This window comes from Panthera pardus, unplaced genomic scaffold (genome assembly GCF_024362965.1).
Source record: "Panthera pardus isolate Hobbes unplaced genomic scaffold, ASM2436296v1 HiC_scaffold_12, whole genome shotgun sequence".
NCBI lineage: Eukaryota > Metazoa > Chordata > Mammalia > Carnivora > Felidae > Panthera > Panthera pardus.
The window spans coordinates 42,659,725-42,680,221 of record NW_026526677.1 but is presented as its reverse complement, the minus strand read 5'-3'; the positions used below and the strand labels follow the sequence as shown (position 1 = coordinate 42,680,221).

Genomic DNA, 20,497 nt, shown 5'->3' with positions numbered 1-20,497 from the left:
ATACTAAAACTGCTTATTCATATGTATTCTGTGAGAGTCTGCTCTACAGCCAGCAATCCTCTAATGCTACAATATAATAGTATAATAATATAAATCTTATAAGACTGTCTAGTTTTTACTCTAAGATTCAAAAATGACATGTCAAGCCTTTAAAAAGAAAATTATTTCTTCACTGTGGAAAACTTGAGCCAGATTGAATTGCCAAATCTAGACTAATCAAAACTTTCAGACCATCAGCATTAGTTTCCCTTAAAATAACTAACAGAAGTGATATTTTTGCTCTTTTCCACCCTAATAATATTAACAGTAGGTAATAATAGTTCTTTTCATTAACAAAAAAGCATCTACTCTTTTTTTTCCATTCTCTTTGCCCTATTGAAGAAAAAAGGCCCTTGAAGACATTTTTAAAAGGAGTAAACACTGATTATATGTACTGAAATATAAGTTATAACATGGAACAACAATATAATTATGAATATATAATATGTAAGACATTGCGCAAGAAGGTTTTGGTACAGGGATGAACTCTGGAACTTATAGTCAATTAAAAAATTTTATTGGGTCAGCCCGATTTGGAACATGACCTATAAAACTAATATCAACTTTCGTTTATCAGCCAGTGGGTCATCCACTGGCTACCACTAGCTATATTTTGGGTCTTTGATATATCAGTCTTACAAATAATATCTATTTAGTTTAACTACTTTATACTTGCTTTGGTTTTGGTTTTGGTTTTGGTTTAGGTTTTTTTATTTTTTGGTTTCCTTCTATGTGCTATTTACCTCATCTCCTAACCTTAGGAGACTTGAGGAAGGTCATTTTGCTTAACCAAGTTAGTAAATTCATGTTGCCTATTCCCTGTTTGGAGTGAGCACCAAATAATTGAGCACTAGAAGCAGGATGAGGAATGTTGAACTTGTGTAACTGTAATAGAATATTATATGAAAAGGATAAAGTAGTTTTTAAGCTACTAAATGTCCCTTTGCAGAATACCATTTAATATGCTTCAATGTTCAATAGCAAACTAAAAGTGATCTAGATTTAAAATTTAACTAAAATTCTAGATCCCAGTACATTTCAATTTATATCCATGCTTTAAATATTGAAATCATTTATTCAATATGTATCTTGAGAGCCTCCTATACAGCTGGCAATCCTCTAATATTATAACGTTTATAAGACTATCTGCTTCAGGATTCAAAAATGACATGTAGCTCCCAATCATGTACAGGTTGGTCCAAACTCCTGAATATTACACAAAGTCCTTCAAATTTTCATCCTGTTTTTCCTGTCTTGGGGCCCACCACCTCCTCAAAAAAAGTATTAATGGTTTAATAATTTATTTGATGCTTTCCATTTTCCAGGGACTATTGCCAAGCAATGTGTATAGTAACATTATAAATAAATATTATTCGATATATTTTTAAGGAGAAAAACTGTGGATCAGCATTTTACCCATGATCACAAAAGCAGTATAAGATGAAGTCAGGATTCAAATTCTGGTCTGAGCACGCTCCAAAGTACATGCTGTTAATCATTAAGATTAAGTACATCCCCTTCATACTCCTTCATTCCATCCACAAAAAATTACATCATAAGTCTCCACATATGCCATGAACTTCCATGCCTCTATGCTTTTGCCCATGGTTTTTGTGCTTCTGGGTGTGTCCTTTTTAAATCCTTCCTCCATACCTCATGATGATTCAACATTCAAAAATAGTTATTAAAATACTTATTCTGTGCCTGGCATTGTTCTAGGCACAAGAGATAGAATAATAGAGCAAAGGAGCAAGAGCCATTGTGGGGCTTACTTTTTTTGAACTCCTATTCCCCTATCAATACTGGACTCAAAGTCACTGCTTTATTCAAAATTTTCCTTACATATCTTCTTTTAAGTTAATTTCTTCTTCTGTTAGCTTACAGCACTTTATAAAAACCTTCGTCATTGGATAGTATACTGTACTATAATTATGTACCTATCTTATCTCCCCCTCTAACCCATAAGCTCTTTGACATAAAGAAACCTGTCCTGTTTAGATTTGTATCCTCAGCCTTTAGCAGAATACTTGGTTCATAAGCAAATGCTCAAGAAATGTTTTGTGAGTGAGCAAATAGAAAACTTGAGATGCCATCTCTATGGTCTGTATAAGTTAAACATTTTAACCACTTGAGAGAAAATACTATAATTTAATTTATAAAATCATTCACAGAAAAAATGGTAATCACAAATATTTAAAGATATATTTATATCTTGGATTTTTTAGCATTCAGGTTTATATTACATGTTATATAACATGTTAAACAATAACAATCTAATTTCAAATAAGCTGCCATAAGTATATAATTACTATACAGCCTCACTGTTCAATATGTAAGATAGATAATAGTATTCATCACAGTTAACTTAGTTATTATTAATTGATGACTCATCTGCACAGCTGATGTAATTGCAAGATTATTTCTTCAGTGTTCTATTGCAATAGGAAACAAAATAAGTATTGATTAAAAATAAAGACATGGATGGAACTAGAGTGTATTATGCTAAGCAAAGTAAGTCAAGCAGAGAAAGACAAATATATAATTGCACTCATATATGGAATTTAAGAAACACAACAGATGAAAAAATATAGGGGAAGGGAAAATAAGATAAAAACAGAGAGACAGGCAAACCATAAGAGACTCTTAAATACAGAGAACAAACTAGGAGTTGCTGGAGAGGAGGTGGGGGGGATGGGCTAAATGGGGGATGGGCATTAAGAAGGGCACTTGTTGGGATGAGGACTGGGTGTTATATGTAAGTAATGAATCACTGATTCCTGACACCAATACTACACTGTATATTGGGGTACCTGGGTGGCTCAGTTGGTTGAGCGTCTGACTTCGGCTCAGGTCGTGATCTCACAGCTAGTGAGTTCGAGCCCGCATCGGGCTCTGTGCTGACAGCTCGGAGCCTGGAGCCCGCTTCAGATTCTGTGTCTCCCTCTCTCTCTGCCCCAACCCACTCCCATTCTGTCTCTGTCTCTCTCAAAAATAAACATTAACAAAACAAATTTTTTTAAAATACTACACTGTATATTAATTAAGTTGAATTTAAATAAATAAACTTAACAGTTTTTAACAGAATAAAAAATAAAAGACATGAATAGTAATAATTGTGCAGAATACAAATTATTTGCATATGTATATTGATTTTTGTTAAAAATCACATGACTTTAAATGTAATCAAATCTAATTCCTTCTGAAGAGGGTTATGGTTTCATGAACTGAGAAGTTAACCTTAGAATATACTTTATACTTATTTTTAATTGCTTGCTTTTATATATTTTGCAGATTCCAAATTATCTTTAAATTGCCTTTGTATAATGATGTACTTATATACATAAAACACCAATGTATAGGCTAACAGCCAAAGCATGAAATATGTATGCAAGTTTCCCCTTAAGAATATGAACTATGTAATAATACAGTTTACTTGTAGGATCATAGAATTTTAGATCTAGAAGGGCCCAAATAGAACATCTTTTTCAACACTTTCATTTTAAAGATGAAGAAATGTGGTGTTGAAAGGTGAGCTAATTAACATTTTGATTAGCTTTTTAAGTTTTCAGTGAGTCCCTCTCCCCAGAAAAACAGTCGTTCAAAACATTTGTAATTGTTCTTCTCTCCCCCATCTCAATAATACAGCTCAGTTGACAGACTACTTCAAGATCTGTTGATCATTCAGCTTATTACTAAACTAAACAAGTCAAAGATACACAATAAGAAAGAGAACCATAAAATATTTAAAATAACTAGGAAAACAGGAGTTTAATAAGCAACTTTGGGGTCTTCAAAATAACCACCAAGCATATCAAATTAGAATATGCTATTCTCTTACTTTTTTCTTTTTTTTTTTTAAATTTTACCATTCTCCAGTTTTAAGGCTTCAATTAGCCAATCATTCACACTTATTTTACTGTACACTTAATATATGCAAGACACTTAACTAGACATCACAGATGACCAAAATTATCTAAGACATGACCCTGGTCCTTAAATTACTTGCAGTAGCTGACCCTAATCCACCTTTCCAAGTCTTCTCACCATTCATATTCTGTTGTTAGCTTCGAGTCAGATTACAATCTCCTGGAGGGCAGGGACAATTTATACTTCTCTGTAAACCCAGAAATGCTCCCCATCTTTTACATTCCAATGCACACAGAAAAAATGCTAAGATTTGTATGTCATGCTGGAGGAAACTCTCAAGGATGCTAGTGGCTAGAAGTGCTTGTTCTGACCAGCCATCCTGAACTCTACTTGGCACCATTAAAGCTGGAAGGATCCATATCTTGGAACATTTATAATCCAAAGAACAAACTTTGCACAGCACACCAGCTGTGTCCCATAGTCCCTATCATCGTTCTAGACCACAGTAGGTACTCAACAAATATTTCTTGAGTTAAGATAATAGTACATGGAATGCACTGCTGACATTAGAAGATGAAGTGAGCAAAGTAAGGGCCAGACCTCAACTTGAAATAGCATTACAAATTTTAGATTCTTATACTAAAAATTCCAAGTTACCCACATCCTATTTGCAGAATTAATGAACAAATAACACTCCAGTTGGGAGGAGATGCTTAAAAAGTAGCTCAGAGCTGTATTGAGTTTAAAGACAAAGTAATCCATAAACATCTATAGTTATGGATTGGCTTGCTTCCCCCCATCGCCCGCAAAAAAAGATATGTTGAAGTCCTAACACCCAGTACCTCAGACTGCAACTTTATTTGAACATAATTGCAGATAAAATCAGCCAAATGAAGATGAGGCCATATTGGAATACAGTGGGCTCTTAATCTAATCTGACTACAGTTGTTATAAGTAGACAGCCATGCGAAGACACAGAGACACAGGGAGAACATCACGGAACGTCAAAAGGCAGAGAATGGAGTTACACAGCTGCAAACCAAGAAATGCCAACCACTGCCATCAAGCTTCCAAAAGCTAGGAAGAAAGAAGGAAAATTTCATACGGAAAGTAGCCACTACCAACACCTTGATTTTGGACTTCTATCCTCCAGAACTGCAAGAGAATAATTTCCTGTTGATTTAAGCCATTTCACTTGTGGTACTGTGTTACAGCAGCCCTGGGAAAGAATAATCTATCAAAAATGTCTTTGAGCAAAACTATTTCAAGAAGTAGGGACAAAAATTTTTTTTCTTCCTTTTCTCTCTCTTCTTTTAGCTTTCTTCCTCCCTTCTCTTTCTCTTTTCATGTTTCCTCCTGTTTATAAAAACAATTGTATTCTCCCTATTCTAAAATTTTAAAAAAGCCCTCTCTCAGTGGTCTCTGTAACATTAAGGGACTGTCCCCATTCACTTGCTCCTTAAGCTACCAAGCTCCTTTGGAAAGTATTCTACTGTTTTGTCACTCCTTCCGGATCATCATTTTCACACCACAGTGCTCTGTCTTCTAGCTTCTGACTTCACCAATAAGCTCCTATTGACAAATCCTCATTTTCTAAAATTCTCAGCATTATTTGATACTGTTGGTCACTCCCTTCTTATTGAAATTCTCTTCTCTTTTCACTTCTGTGACATAAAAATTTTCCTAGTTATTATTCTTTGTTTAGTATTATATTGTTCTTTCACTGTCTCCCTTCCCTCCCCTTCTTAGGATACCATATGTATAATTCCATGGTTGTAATTATCACTCCTTTACAGATAATTTCCAAATCTACATCTCTAGCCCAGACTTCTCTTCTAGTTGCACTTCCATACAGTATAATTTTGTGGTTAAGAGCACAGCATTGGATAGATCTAATTTTAAGCCCCAGCTCTGTCATCTACCAATTTTGAAACTTTAGGCTTCTCACTTCTCTTATCTGTAAAATAAGATTGACAGTAATAACAGCTATTTTATTAGGTTGTTAGAAGGATTAAATGAGAATGCCGTTTGTTTGTTTGTTTGTTTGTTTGTTTGTTTGTTTGTTTTTAGAGAGTGAGAGAGACCATGAGCAGGGGGGAGGGGCAGAGGGAGAGAGAGAATCCCAAGCAGGCTCCACACTTAGCACAGAATCTGACCCTGGACTCAATCCCAGTGATGCTGGGATCATGACCTGGGCTGAAATCAAAAGTTCAAGGCTCACCCAACCGGCCCACACAAGCAACCCAAAAATGCCTTCTAAGTAGTGATTTATACTATTCTTCTTCCATAGGAAGTTTTTCAGTAAATATCACTTTGCTGTCATTTTAACTATTTGACATGTCCACATATTGGTCCAACTAGCACCTCAAATTTAATACGTAGGATATCACCACACCTTGTCCTACCCCCAAAATTATTATCCTTTCATAGCATCTTACCTTCTCTATGGACCAAGCATAAAATCCAATTGAGACTATGAACTCATTTAAGAATGTAAGGACTTATAAATTCTCCCCTGAACTATCCTGAAGTATAAAATAAAATTATTAATCTTATTCAACCCAGTATTATAGTCATTATGTTTTCCCATATCCCAACCCCCACTAGATTGTAAACTTCATTAGAGCAGAAACATCTTATATACTGTGTAAAATCTAAAAGAGAACCTTTGAACACATGCTCAAAGACTATCTACTTAGACAAACTGAGATTGAAGCTCTTAAAAGTATCTAAACTCACAAATTAGGTTTAAAGATCAGCTAGTCTAATTTCTTCCTCACCTTCTCAAGTAAGCCTCATAATCTCATTCATAATAATAAAAAGAGTCAACAAATATTGGTTGAAATTCAGAACTCCCAGCACTCTACCCCACACACACCACCAAACAAACAAACAAACAAACAAACAAACAAACAAAAAAACCCAGTAACAACTAATATTCATGTGACAGGCACTGTTCTAAGCACAGGTTGATAGGTTAAAATATTCATTCCCCCACCTGTTAACTATACAGTTGTAGGCAAGTTACTTAACCTCTCTGTGCTTATTTCCCTCACCAACAAAATAAAATATGTTTTTTTATTTATGAGTATATTCATAAACTATGGTAACTAACTTGAAGAGTTATTTTTGGTTTTACATGAGACATGCACATAAAGCATATGCTTAATAAATGTTATTTGTTTTTATTGGTGTAAAAATATAAACATATGTGACTATAGAGAAAATCCTGTTCTAAACTATAGTAATCAGTAAACAAAATTGAATGAGCTTGCAAAGTGAATGAAAATGCTTTATGAAACATACTGATATAAAAGGAAAGTATCAATGAGTTTAATGGAAGAAGATCAATCAACTATGGGCCTTTTAGAAGTATGCAAGTGTTGGGGCGCCTGGGTGGCGCAGTCGGTTAAGCGTCCGACTTCAGCCAGGTCACGATCTCGCGGTCCGTGAGTTCGAGCCCCGCGTCAGGCTCTGGGCTGATGGCTCGGAGCCTGGAGCCTGTTTCCGATTCTGTGTCTCTCTCTCTCTCTGACCCTCCCCCGTTCATGCTCTGTCTCTCTCTGTCCCAAAAAAAATAAATAAAAAAAACGTTGAAAAAAAAAATTAAAAAAAAAAAAAAAAAAGAAGTATGCAAGTGTTTATTTGTGTGTGTATGTATACATATATACACATATATATATGCAAAATAATTAATAAACAGTCCCCAATTTATCTATTTAAATAAAATTTAACATATGCATCAACTTTTCTTTGATTCTAATAGGGAGTATTTAGAAATAAGTTTAACATATTTTTCTGGATATTAACTTAAAATTATTGTAAAAGATTTTTTTTAATTAAAATGACTAAAAACTGAGCCTAAGTGATTTTTTAAAAGAAAGAATTTCAAAATTGGGGACTATTTACCTCTTTTAATTTATTTTGCTGAAACCACTGATTGCAGCATCCTGATGGAAGCATATAAAAATGTTTTTAGGGGTGCCTGGGTGGCTCAGTCAGTCAAGTGTCTCACTCTGGATTTCAGCTCAGATCAGGATCTCATGGTTTGTGGGTTCAGACCCCATGTCAGGCTCTGTGCTGACAGCGTGGAGCCTGCTTAGGATTCTCTCCCTCCCTCTCTCTCTGCCCCTCCCCTGCTGTCTCTCTCTCTCTCTCTCTCTCTCTCTCTCTCTCTCTCTCCCTCTCTCTCTCAAAAAGAAGAAAAAGAAATGTTTGCAGTCTCCTTCCTAGAAAGAGAATGGAACTAGGTACATGCATCATTGCACATATGAGCAGCTTATTTTAGCCTATTCAACAACTCTTTATGGATCTTTTATTTTGAAAATGTTAAGAATTGGGTGGATTCTTTTTTAAAATTTTTATTTAAATTCCAATTAGTTAACATACAGTGTAATATTAGTTTCAGATGTAAAATATAGTAATTCTACACTTCTTTACATCACCCAGTGCTCATCACAAGTGCACTCCTTAATCCCCATCACCTACTTAACTCATCCCCAAACCCACCTCCCCTCTTGTAACTATTAGTTCGCTCTCTCTACTTAAGGGTCTGTTTCAAAAAGAGAGAGAGAGACAGAGAGAGAAAGAGAGTCTGTTGCTTGATTTGCCAAGAATTGAGCTGATTTTTTAACCCTCAATTCTTTCTTTCAGTCACTTCAATTTAAATGATGTATCTGGCTCTAAAAATGATCTGGTCTAGTAGGGACAGGATCTGGCCTAGCCTCAGTCTCTGTTCTTTGGTGCTAATTCCTCCATAATTTCAGTAGGGAAAAAAAGGAAAAGTAAAAGAGAAGGGCCAGATGGGCCATAGATTTCCCTCCCTATCGTAGAGAACAAAGAAGTCTATGATAGGAAATCTTTAGCAACTTGTATAGTCTGTAGACTAGGATGGGACAACCTGACTCCCTCTTTACTTCTCAATACCTTCTGCCATATCCTACCCTTACAGAGAGCCACAGAAATAACCTTACCCTGACAAGAACAGTAGAGAGGGACATGTACTTGAATGGGAAGAAGCATGTTGCTATGTTCTTTTGCCTAACCCCAGAAGTTCAAGACCGCCTAGAGACGCCAATAAAGAAATCTTTTCTCCTCCGTTTCCAGCCAAAAGAAGCTTATTTTTCCATTAATCTAGTATATGGGAAAGCTAAGACAGAGAAGCCTTAAGTATGTTCCCTCCTGTCCATAATCTAAATCTGACAATAGCCCCCAGTAGATTGATGGTGAGAATAAAATTTTATCTAGCAGCTGAATAGTCAACAGGAAAAAATATGGTATTAATTAATTAATTAATACTAATGCCATTTATTAGAACAATTATTTGTTACCATTAACATTTCTCCTATTTAAGTTAAAATTTAAAGGGAATATAATATATAGATACAAAAACAGATAAACAGAGAACCTTGACTGCAGCCTCTCTGAACACAATTCTACTTCTTTTATTTAAGCTTAATTGTATTTCCATCCTCTATTTTAAGTAGAATCTCACACATTCCCTTGTCTTGTTAATTAGAACAATAAATGACCAATATGTAATGGCATTTATCAACTGCTCACTGAAACAAAGGAACCGTATCAGGGCTGACACAAATGATTGCCCTGATTAGAGAAGTGTATAATAGATAATTTTACAATGAAGATTACATATAAATGACCAAGAATCAGGAGGTTATTTTTGTTATTCCTCTAAAAAATACTACAAAACCTATGAAAGAATCCAAATGGCCCAAGTGAGTAAGTCATGTACTTCATATATGGCCAATAGTGCTAATAAATGAGTTTAACCCTTTATCTCCCAAGGCATATCTACATTCTTCTAAGCAGAGTTCAGAACATGAGATTATTATTCCATAAATTTTATTCACAAACTGACTTTTCATAGTATCATTCCCTGTATAATAAATTGAATTTTCACCACTAAAATTTACAGCAGGGCAGCAGAGTGTATAGTAGTCTTTTCACAGCAAGATTGTCCCAATAATTCCTACACTATGTAATTTCAGTTAAAGCTGCTAAGCATAGACTATAATTAAGTTAACATTCAAGACTTTACTACATTTCTCTATAAAGTATAAATACAATTTGGCACACAACTGGTATTTCTGAAGTGTGTGGATTCTCTGTCACTCATACAGTTGAAACATCCATTGCACACTCTGAGTTGTATACATAGACACCAAGCACTGAAGTAAACAGGAAATATTATGCTAACATGACTATAGTATTGATGAATAAAAAAACATAACCCCAAGGCTAAGCTGCCAAATAAGTAGTGAATTAATTTCTGTAAAGTACTCCAATATTACAAAGGTGTGTTGAAAGGTGTCTGCTCATGTTTCAAATTAAACGCACTGCTGGTCAGCATTAGCACCTCAGCTTTGAACACCAGCCATTTGCCTATAACACTTCAGGGGCTAGGAAAAACGGATTTGCCGTTCACACTGGAATAATTAGAACATGTCAGGAAGAATTAATTTCCTCATTTTTCAAAAGGATACACAGAAATTACCATGTTATTATATGACAGGGTCCCTTGGAGAATTATATTAAATTTAATTTCTAGCGCAGCCCACACAACAAATTAAAGTCATAAATAAGATGGAAAGAAGCGGGACGCAGAGCATATGTTTATGGCAATGAGTGAAGCCAAGGGACCAGAAACAACTATCTTCATTTCATTTTATTTAAATCAGCCAGACACTGTGTATCTGAATGACAGGACTTGTTAATGGTGCTGAGATTATAGGCTCCTTAATTTTAGAAAACAGAAGCAGTCAGTCAGTGTCTGAAATAGTACATTTCCTACAATGCAAAAATTAGTATAAATTTACTTCCCTTTCAAGTCCATTCCTTTTTGCCCTGCAGCAAGTTTCACAAAGATAAACTTATCTTTGATAATATTGTTTCTCTATTTGTCTTCTCTTTGGGCAATTTTCTTGGGTCAAAAAAAATGAGAAAAGTAAAATAGAAGAGTCACCAGGATAAGTGAAATTTTCAAACACAGTGTTTGTCCAAAATACAATCTTCCTGCTCCATCCTGTAAATACATCTACCAGTTCAGAGCTGCAAGACAAAATTCTTTCATTAAATTTAATACAAAATGTTTTTCTTATACTGCTTATCAAATTGGAGTGAAACTGCTAAAGATATTGTTCAATCACCCTAAAACCACTAGACTTTTTAGTATTCATTAAGCCCTAATGTGTGTATGGAACAGAAAAGATTATAGAGGCCACTAATAATACAGCCTCGACTCATATCCAGAAACCTCTCCACTTCCTTCTCTTCCTACTTGAATCACTCCTCAAGTATCACCTCTTTCCCTTCCATTTCAGCCAGCCGTGGGCAACCAGGAAAGGGTTCTTACTCATGGTCATATCATCTACACTGACATCAGCTCAAGCCCAGCATAGAAACATTAATAAAACTTTAATAAATATGTTGTAAAATATTAATGATATTATTGATTCCTTCCCTTCTCCTTGTATATATGTACACTTTTATTTGCTATTTAAGTTATGGGTAAAATAACCAGACTGGAAGCAATGACTCTCTTAATTTTTTCCTACATACTATAAAAACACTCAAGGTGTCCTATAGAAATTAATGTTCTTTCATTGAGAAGTCAAACCTTCCCAACTTTAAGGCTAGACCTAGACCTAGACCTACATTCTAGACCTACCAACAATCCAAATGCTTCAAACACCAATTATCAAAACAAGTTATACTATGTTAATGACTCATTAAAAATGTCCCATGAATGCATAATTATATTGTCTTTTAACATGAAATATGCTCATTCTATACCAAGTGCAAAAGAAAAGAAACTTTAAGGAGTAATGTTTAGAAAACTGAAATTAGTAAAATAAAAGCAATGAAAAATCTGCCGTGAAAGAGAATCATTGGTAAGTTAGCTAACTTTTTTCTCCTTCCAATACAGATTTAACCTCCATGTATTAACCTACAGATTCTATATCATAAATGTTAAGATTACTCACAGCCCCAGAAACATGCTGGCATTTTATCATGCTTAATAACTGAAGACATTCTTAAGGTGAAAAAGGAGTTTGTACACTTTAAGAAATGACTGTCGTGAAACTGAGCACTCCCTTGGGTGCAACAAACTTTAAATAATTTGTGAATCAATTAACTGGCGACTCTCTTCATAACACAGATTTCACACTCCCAGGTCACTGCATTATCAGCCTGATACGAATCATAACATTTTGGAGAAAAGTTCATAATTGAAATCATTAATTAATTTAACAGGACTTTTAGTTATGCATTGCATTAAACAGCTGTAAAGGAGCAGAGATTAATTAGTTGTTTCTCTGACAATTTTCACTGCTGCTATTACTTGGTGGAAAACTTTTCAACTTGTAAAGCACATCATGCTCTCTATAATGTGGTAGTGACCTATTGAAGCAATTTAAAGTTGAAGGAACTCTAATTTCTTTAAAATGAAGTCTGAAACCTCTGAGGTGTTTCTCTGGAAGAAAAAAAAAATAAATGAAAAATAACAAACATTGTAAAGCCTGACCTTCTCTTTATGTGAAAATGAAACCTGCGTCTGGAATAAAGTCTTAAAAGTATATATTGTATGTACGGAGTTCACAGAAATGAGGAAACCAAAGCTATATACCCAGCTAACATTTCTCTGTAGCTAGCAAGATGAGAGGCATTCACATATTTTGTATATTCTACTTTTTCTCTTAGAAATAGAAATAAAAGCTATTAACCATAAATAAACTGTATTTGTGTTAGCACCCAGTGTCTTTACTTCTTAGAATTTAGAACCATTTGACTGACCTGTAAGTTGTCTAGCAAATCTATTGGCTGACAAAGTATAAGTAAGTTCAAAAAGCAACTCAAAAAGGACCATTTTAAGGAAAAGTGACTAACAACTCTTTCAATACATTATTTCAAACTCCTTCCTTATGTTGTCACTCTCTGCACAACTTCATCATTTTAGTCTCTTACATAACAGCTTAATATCTTGTTTGCTATAGTAAAGGCACAAAAAGGTATATCATGGAGATTCTAATAAAATGGGTAATTTCCTAGAAAATTCCACATCTTACTGAAATTAATTTGTTGAAATTAAACATTTTTCAGGTTCATATCAGGAAATAATCAATTGCACCACCAAAAACTCTCAAGTGTATTTCTTCAGCCTAATTCCTTTCCCCATCCCCTCTGCTCCACATGTGGCAATGATATTGAATTATTACAATTCTCAAAACATACCAGGCCTTTTTAATCTCTAGGTGCTTTTTACAAGTGCTATTCCCTGGACTTAGAACATTCTCTCTATCTTCACATCCTCTCTAAGTAATTCCTTATAACTCCTTTAAGAAGCAGATCTAATGTTAACCTACTCAATGAAGCCTTCCCCAAAATTCTCTCTGGAAAATTTCAAATTCTATGTATCTTATTTCATTCATATCTCAATCCTAAGGCTAATATGTTGTTATATTTTCTCTCTACCTGTCTCTCCATTAGATTTTTTTTTTTTCCAACGTTTTTTATTTATTTTTGGGACAGAGAGAGATGGGGGAGGGGCAGAGAGAGAGAGGGAGACACAGAATCGGAAACAGGCCCCAGGCTCCGAGCCATCAGCCCAGAGCCTGACGCGGGGCTCGAACTCACGGACCGCGAGATCGTGACCTGGCTGAAGTCGGACGCTTAACCGTGACCTGGCTGAAGTCGGACGCTTAACCGACTGCGCCACCCAGGCGCCCCTCTCCATTAGATTTTTAAGATACTTAAAGGCTGGCTCTAATATGCTATTCACATTTAAGTCTCAAACATGTCTATCTGGAACATATTAAGCCCTCAGTAAATATCCGTTGAATTAAAAGAAAAAGAATAAATAAATGAATATGCACGTATTTATTTCCACATTTCATTTTAATAATATTTATTAAGCATCTGCTATAAATCAACCATGGTATTAGGTGCTTGACAAAATCTCCACAAATTTTTAAAATAAAAAATAAAGATAGTTCCTCTACCTTTTTACCTTATCTATTTTTTAAACATTTGACCTAACCTATTTTTTTTAGATCTTATTTAAAAATTTGTCATTATTGAGGCGCCTGGGTGGCTCAGTCAGTTAAGTGTCCGACTTCGGCTCAGGTCACAATCTCGCAGACTGTGAGTTCTCGCCCCGAGTCAGGCTCTGTGCTGACAGCTCGGAGGCTGGAGCCTGCTTCGGATTCTGTGTCTCCCTCTCTCTCTGCCCCTCCCCCTCTCATGCTCTGTCTCTCTCTCTCTGTCAAAAATAAACATAAAAATAAATAAAAATAAATTAAAAATATAAATAAATAAAAATAAAAATTTGTCACTGTTATCTACTGAAACTTGGAATGAAAAAGTAAGAAGTAGAAACTGAAATTAATGTCATTTTAGGATATCTTTTGTCATCAAAACCCCTTTGGATCAAAAGATCCCTTTCCCGGGAGGCAAATTATATGAGCATGTTAAAAATAGTTTATGCTTGTGGTTCTACCAAGGCTCCCCTATCTAGCCAATATACATGAAAGTAAATGAAAACAAGAAGTGTTTTCTCACTTGAGCAGAAGTATGAATCATTGTCTTTTCTAAGATACCATGTTATAAAGTCAAAGTTAATTACAGTGCTATTTCCTCTTTTAGATGCATTATTTCTAATAGTTTACTGTGGAGGTGAGGCAAATAGTAATTATTTATGTCTCGTTATTCGTATTTTCTCACATATCTTTATATCTCATTTATTTCTCATTCCCACGCACTATAATGGCAAGGATAAGTTGGCATTTTCTATAAGTGCTGTCTTTTAAATAAGAATCTGTGACAATTTTGCTTTTAATAAAGTTGTTTCCAGATTCCAAATAACTTCTTTATCTAAATGTAATTGTCATTTCAGCGCTCTTGTACAAATTAAATGAGGTAACACATGTAGTTGTTCAATAAATGGTAATTCTCTTTGCTCCTCCTTACCCCAAAACACATAGGACCCAAAGAACACATCCTAAAGCAGGTTGTCATTATGGAATCATTCTGACATTGTGTGCAAAACCAGCCTCCATTCTGCAGATATTTAATGGATTGCTAAATAAAAGACTAAAGAGAGAGAAAAGTGAGGTATCTGTTTTTGTTATAAATTGTTGAATGGACAAACATTGAAATCAAGAGTGATAAAGAGTAGGGATTAGGTTTCCTAAGTAGATTATAGATTGCTGGTAATGTGTCTACTTTCTCTCAGCCAATTCCTCTTTGTGACCAAGGAGGCTGGCCAAGGTTAGATTTAAAGCCCAAAGTGTAGAACAAAACAAAGTTAACTTCCACATAAGAATCAATTAATAATATTTGCTGTGTTTGCCCCATCATAAAAATTCAATTATTTTGGTTACCTTTAAGAGATACTAGAACCAATGGTGGTATGGGGAGGTTTCATCTTGAGAGCAGTACATGATCCTAAGATGCAGAAGAATCTTGAATCAAGAATAGAATCTGTATCTAAAAATGTATAAGCTTGGATTCTACTTAAAGATTCACATTAAAATAGAAAAATAAGATAACACCAGAGTAATATTAGATCTATTATTTTATACTCAATAAACCAGGGAAACTGTAACTTATATAATCCACCAACTCTACAGATTCTTTCCCAACTTACAGTGAATTACTGCTCTCCTTTACCTCCCATCTTATTGAAATATAGATACACTTTCTTTCTTATCTCACTCTACCAACACACTAAAAAAATTGCCCTATGTTTTGAATATTTGTGTATTTTCCCAACATAATTTCAGCCATGCATGTGAGTGTTTTTACATGCTTATTCATAAACCAAATCTGTCTACCCACAGCAATATTTGACAGTTTCATCAACATATCTCTGTCATGTACCTATTATTGATCATGTACTTATTACACTCTACCATCACGGAAAGTACTCCTTTCTTACCTTCCTCTGGACTTCAAAGCACGTTTTTGTAGTATCTTTTTTTTTTAAGTGTTTATTTCTTTATTTTGAGAGAGAGAGGGTGTTCAAGTGGGACAGAAGCAAAGAGATGGGGAGAAAGAATATCCGAAGCAGGCTCCACACTGTCAGTGCAGAGTCCGATGCAGTGTTCGATCCCAGGAACCGTTGAGATCATGACCTGAGCTGAAATCAAGAGTCAGACACTTAACCGATTGAGCCATCCAGGCACCCTTGTAGTATCTTTACTTATTCAACTTCATCTTATTCCACTTTGTCTGAGTACCCTTGAAGAGGCTGGTTTTAGAATCCTGACCTTGAGTTCTGTGAGGTTTATAGATCTAGCACTCCTGCCTCCTTTTAAATTCTCCACTAGATAGCATCACATAGCAATTACATACTGCACAAGTCCATCACCTTGTATAAAAAAATGCATTTACAAAGGCTCATTTATAGTTAGTGTAGCAAAAGTATCTGAGTTAGTGCTAATTTCTAGTGTGGAATCTTTGGTTTTTCTCCTAAATGGCCATACAAAGACCATAGACACATCCGAAGAAGATACAAAGTAGAAGGCAATATTTCAACATTTTCCAGAATTGGACAATAGATTTCTTTTTAAAATATGTGTTTGCTTTATGGGAGAAAGAACAGAATGCAAGAAGACAAAAAGGATAGGGGCCCTAGGTGGTTCAGTCAGTTAAGGGACTGACTCTTAATTTAGGTTCAAGTCATGATCTCATGGTCGTGAGATACAGCCCCGTGCTGGGGCTCTGCGTTAAGCATGGAGCCTGCTAAGATTCCCTCTCTCCCTCTCCCTCTGCCCCTCTCTCCCACGTGAGCTCTCTCTCTCTTTCTAAGAAAGAAAGAAAGAAAGAAAGAAAGAAAGAAAGAAAGAAAGAATAATTAAGAAAGGATGTTATCTTTCTATATCACCATTTTAATAAACACAATGTCCATTTCTGCCTTACTTAGAAGATAAAAGAATTATCTTTCTAACAAGAGAATGAAGGTTAAAATATAGATTACAAGGATTGCACATAAAAATGCAAAATGAAAGAAGAGGCAGAGAGGATGAGAAGATAGAGGGGAGGAGGGGGGGGGAAGGACAGGAAAGAAAAGTCATAAAAGAGGAGAGGAAAGATACAGAAAGGGGAAAAGAGAGAAGTTATTGTGTATTAAACTTAAGAATGTGACAGAGGTTGGGGACAGAAATAAAAGAGGTCATAAAAACCAACTGTATCCATTATTATTTTCTTTCTAAAATATTTCCTCTTTTCCAGAAAAAGATGGGAAAAATGAGGTAAGTGAATTACCTTCACAAATAATCACTTTTCTTTGACCTAATTAGTTTCATGGAGCCGATAGCTCCACACCTTACTTAAGAATTTTAGTGGTCACATTTCTGCATAGTCCAAGTGATCCCAAACAATTTCTCCAATGTATTACACATATAAACAAGTTTTCTTCAAAACCAGGCATGATAGTCATTTTTTCCTCCGTTTTTCTCTTCAACAAATATAGTTATTACAGAAAACGAAAGGAAAATTCCACTCTTCATTCATGTTTGAGTTCCTCTGACTCACTAAAATATCCTGGCCTGTAGCATAAGATGTAATCCATGTATATCTATTTCTTCTTTCCTTAAAAAGAAAAATTTTACAAGACTTAATTATACAAGAGCTAAATAAAGCAGCAAGTTTTTCTATCCATGGCTCTAGAGAGGGTTTTCTTTCTTCTTTTCTTTTTCTATTTTTCTTTAGAGAATGAAATTATTTTATCAAAAACTTTCAATTTACATTATTAAAAATATGTGGCATTCATCATCATAAGTCTGTTTTTCTTTCCTTTATGATATAGACTCTACAATTTTTTGAAGCCAAAATTAAGAAGTTTAATTAGAGTTAAGAGAAAGAGCATGGTCATTGAGTCAAACAATCTTCAATTTGTAAATTTATCATTTATTGTGTTACTCTTGGAAAAGTTGATTATACTACTCTGATCCTCAATTTGATCAATTATAAAAATGAGTATAAGAATAGTTTCTATATCATAGGGTAGTTATGAAGCTTAAATGAGAAAATTCTCATGACAAATAAATAGAAAGCATTTAACACAAAATTTGGCACAACTAATTCTTAAAACATGGTGTTATTAATAGATCATATGCCACTATTGAGATATAAAATTTATCTTCCTAATGAAATTAGTGTCCTTTGGAGGGTACTTAGTTCTTTAAAAACAATGGTATATCAAAGAATATGAAGATCAAATCTTTAAAAAAAAAAAGCTTGCTTATTTAATGCAACACTTTTCAAACTGTGGGTTGATGAATAAAATCAATTTTCTGAGTTCCAACTGTCATTTTCTTATTAAAAAGAAGAGAGAATGGAAGGGAAGAGAGAGGAAACAAAAGAAGAGGGGGCAAGGAGAAAGAAAGAGAAAATAGAACACATTGCACATATTAAGGGTAAGTATTGTTCATGAAAACTTTATTTCAGTTATATTATATTACATGGCCAAAATAAAAATTTATGGGGACCTGGGTGGCTCAGTCAGTTAAGCATATGACTTTGGCTCAGGTCATGATCTCACAGTTCGTGATTTCAAGCCTCACATCAGACTCCCTGCTGTCAGCACGGAGCCCTCTTTGGATCCTCCGTTCCCCTTTCTCTGTCTGCTCCTCCCCGGCTCGTGCCCTCTCACTCTCTCTCTCTCTCTCTCTCTCTCTCTCTCTCTCTCTCTCAAAAATAAATGAACATTAAAAAAATAAAATTAAATAAAAATTTATTTCTTACTCTGAATCATTTAATAGAAGTTCAAAAGCCTCTAAACTTAATGGGAACTAGAACAAATGAATCCATGAGTTTCATGTCACAGGGAAAGATCCAACCACCTTGCTCATTCAAAGTTTTCTCTAATTTGGAATGTAGCAACTGAAGTCATGTAGTGCCCTTTGGGATATCTTTTGATATCTTCTTTTTTGAAATTCTGTAAGACAGAAGCAACTACCTTTCAGAGTTTATCCAAGGGCAAGACGGAGACTAGATGGCTTCTAGCTCTAGGATCATGAAGAAAGCAGTGATTTAAAATGAAGAAAAGTTAACAGAATTAGAACGATTTAAGAAGTCATTCTTTTCACATTCAATAAGTTCAGGCACTTACAAATAAATGACCAAGAAAATAACTCTCCTTCAAAAAATCTGATGGATTTGTGGGATAAAAGGACTGGAAAGTGTCACCCACTTTCAGTGTGCTTTACTCAAAGAAACTGTTATATACATAACTCTCCTTTTGCAAGTTATGTAAGAGTATGTATGGGGTTTGGGGTGGCAGGCAGGACAGTGGTGTACAACAGGGAGGTGCATATAAGTGGTTGTGTTCACTTCAATCTTATTTCAGACCAAACCAGTATGGTGGTCAGCTGTCAACCAAAGAGAACAGGAGTAGGAACAGAGCCAATCAAGCTGTGTTAAGTAACCCAGTCATTCCACAGAAATCTGTACAGCTCTTGTTCCCTGGCAGTACAGCTGGCAACAGCACTAGCAGTAATTTGAGGGGTTTTCTATAGGGTGCTTATGAGTTTGATTTCACTGTTGGCTTCTTGCCACTGCAACCTATACCCTGGGTATTTCTGTTTGTGAGTTACCCAACTATGTGCTTAGATGATAAAAGATCAGATTTTTCACTTGGTAGGCATGAAGTCAGCTGAGTTTTCACTTTGCCAAATGTTTTTTTTTCTTTTACCCAAACTCCCCAGGTAAAGAAAAATACATGGTTTGTATTGCCAAGCAATTTTCCCCTACACTTTGAGCCACGTGTAGGGGAAACCAAATTCTATTTTACCTATAACTCATCAAAATGTTATCTCTAAACTGACAACGTAAATCTTTAGTCATTTAAATATCAGTTCTCCCATTTTCTCCCTACTACTCTCCTTTTTTCATACTTTCTCCTCTAGCAATCAAAATATATATATATATCACTTGCCAGATTCATATGACTTTCTTCTGACACATGAAGAATATAAGGTAGTTAAACAGGAAAGATCTGGTCTTCATTTGGGCGAATTGCCATGTATTTAGAAACATTTGACTTTGAACCAAACTCAACTGCTATCTATATGCTTATATCACCTCACCTTACAGAAGATCTAATCAATAATATGTTCCCAAACTATTCTCCTACTAGAAACTGAAGTACTCTCACTAGTGCTACCACTTAAAAACTGGAAGCCAAAATTGTGAGGGTGGAAATAAGTAAGTACAAGATACACAGTGAAAATACTTCAAATAGACTGTGAGACATGCATGGTGAATGAGCACAAGTATTGATCTTCTCCATCCTTTGACTCATCAATGTAAAATTAGAAAATGCTCCTTCTTCACTTTCTAAATATATAAACCTCCAAAGGGATGTCCTTCATTTGTAAACAGACACACATCTCTATACCAGTGCCACCAAGGTTACCAATTCCCTCCTACTTCAGCCAGGATACCCAGTTACTTTCTTTCAATAGCTACAAACATCAGGAAGTCAGCCTCACTCCCCAAACTCCATTTCAAAGGGTGTTTTATTTTCACTGCTATGTACTGGTAGAGTGAAAGTAGGAAAAGTCAAATC

General features: G+C 35.0%; 1 protein-coding gene and 1 long non-coding RNA gene across 26 annotated transcripts in view; one reads left to right on the top strand and one right to left on the bottom strand.

The window, feature by feature from the left end:
- Nucleotides 1–20,497, bottom strand: part of SOX6 (SRY-box transcription factor 6) — a 697,806-nt gene that overhangs the window by 449,653 nt on the left and 227,656 nt on the right. The window lies entirely within an intron of this gene.
- Nucleotides 3,509–5,153, top strand: LOC109271189 (uncharacterized). Its single transcript, XR_002081869.2, has 2 exons — nt 3,509–3,567; nt 4,783–5,153. It is a non-coding gene; the product is annotated as an uncharacterized LOC109271189 (long non-coding RNA).